Here is a 2,167-nt window from a genome sequence, read left to right on the forward strand (position 1 = left end):
GCGGGGTGCCCAGCTCAAACGCAGAGCTCCGGCCGCAGCCAGAAGCGGGCTCGAGCGGCTGTCAGACTTTTCACACAGTTTGCTGCGTTTCCTTTAAAGATGAGGCAGCCGATGTAGTAACTGCTTAAAGTGGGGAGTTAAAAATATTCCCACTGCTATTGTGGAGGTGACACAAAGAAGCCGAGATGGTTGGTGGCTCGTGTGTCCGGTCAGGGTTTGGAGTGCAGCTGGAAAGCTGAACTCAGAGCAGGGAACTCTCGCTGCACCACAGCCGCCTCTCTTAGCAAAACTTTCAAGTAAGGCGAGGCTTGATCTCAACAGCCCCCTCCTCTTCCACAGGCTGTGACCACCAGCAGCACGCAGCTCCCCTCGGCAGGTACAGCCAAAATGCCACAGACAGAGAGTTAAACGTAGCCAGAGTCCAACCAAGGCACCAAACTGGGGCTACTTGTTACAAATGAGGAACAGCTAACACAGAACTAAACCTGTAACTAGCCCTTAACTCGTGCTCACTGTGCTGAGATCTCACCACCCTCAGGATCTCCCGGGAGCTGCTCCAGGGTCAGCCTGTAGAAATGTGCTCAAGAGGCTGCAGCGTGGGCGGCTGCATCGTTTCTCCCCTGGGTGTCGAGCAAGAACCCACTTGTTGCGAGCTGCAGATTGCGAAGGGACTCGCGTGGCAGAACGTCCTCTCAAGGAGCAGAGTCGAAGGAGCTGGGGCAGCTGGCAGCTACAGCTCCTGCTGCCTGCCACCACATCTCCTGACGTCAGGGTGCCACGCAGGGTCCCATTGTTCAGTCATGCTGGGAGCTCACTGCGAGAGCTTGTTTTGCTCCGCTTCTCTCCACGGTTCAAGCCCAGATCAAGCAGGCAGGGGGTTGGTCACCTGGGGCCAGAGGACCACCACGTGCCCAGGTCTGGGGCTCCTCCTGCATGACCTGAAGCACAGGTCCAGGGGAAGCTGCAGTGGACCAGGACCACCACAGCTGCAGGAAGGGCCTGGAAGCCTTCCCTCTTCTGCCCCAGCAGAGCCCCGATGCTGACAGGAGAAGGGGAAGACAGATGCCTGCATTCTGCCCAGCGCTCAGCGCTGGTGTGACACTGCAGGCCATAAAGAGAGAGGTGTGGAGCAGGACCTCAGCAAAGGCTCCGGAAAGCTGCCAGAAACGCTGGGGAGACACAGGGAACAGGTTGCTGGGACATCAGAGAGGCCAGGTCGGCAATCGCAGCCCCGTCAAACCGAGCTGGAGATGCTGCAAGGGAGCTTTGGAGCAGGGAGTAAAACCCTTGAGCATTCAGAGAGGGCAAATGCAATCATGGCAGCTCCCGGCCGGTGCACTGCGCACACAATCACTGCGCAGACCTCCGCCGAGAAATTTTAGGGCTGTAAAAGCAGTAAGGCCAGTTCCACTGCCTCGACTAATCCCCCGCCGTGACCCTTTGGTATCCATTTACACACTCGCTTCTTCCCTAAAATAATTCCAACTGAACCCAGGCTCCAACAAAGAAAAAACCCAAACCAGTTTAACTTCAAAGGGCCTTTTAATCTCTCCTTTACACTGATGAAACAGCCTTTTTGTATCAAAGATGCTGCAATAAGAAGAAATGGAAAAGCTCCAAGAAAATGTTTTTCCCTCTATAAAGAAAATTAATATTAAGAGGAAAAAGCCAGACCAACAAGACCCAAGTTAACAGAGGTGGCTCACTGAAAAATGGCAGAAAAATTTTATGTTAGCCTGAGTGCCTTTTTGCTATAGCACCTGTTGAACCTCTACATTTAGTGTCAGGTGAAAAAAAGATAATGAAATGCCAGGAAAAAAAAAAGACAAAAGAGGCACACAAAAACCCCCCCAAAAGACAAAGACCTGCCCTATCATCAAGGAAAAAAAAAAAAAAAAAAGAAAAAACCTAGCACACACACACTTTTGCGTAGAGAAGTGCCGTGTATTTCATGTACTGAAAATTGCAGGACGGCCCATGATGCTCTATTCTGTAATGACAGCCATATCTGAACTTCTCCTAAACTTGTGGGGTTTTGTCTACTGTAGTAGCAAAACCCACCCAGACACCAAGAAAAAAACCCACCCCCAAAACACCAGGTTTTGTCAGAAAAGCGGACAAGCCCCAAGTGCTGCAGCCTTGGAAGGGGTGCCCCGGCTCGGCTTGT

At 52.1% G+C, this 2,167-nt stretch overlaps 1 protein-coding gene across 1 annotated transcript in view; it reads right to left on the bottom strand.

Moving 5' to 3' along the window:
- The window catches only part of KIZ (kizuna centrosomal protein), a gene marked incomplete at its 5' end in the record, with an annotated part of 38,935 nt that overhangs the window by 2,702 nt on the left and 34,066 nt on the right, over positions 1–2,167 (bottom strand).

Source organism: Buceros rhinoceros, unplaced genomic scaffold, assembly GCF_000710305.1.
Source record: "Buceros rhinoceros silvestris isolate BGI_N320 unplaced genomic scaffold, ASM71030v1 scaffold20921, whole genome shotgun sequence".
In the NCBI taxonomy this organism is placed as follows: Eukaryota; Metazoa; Chordata; class Aves; order Bucerotiformes; family Bucerotidae; genus Buceros; species Buceros rhinoceros.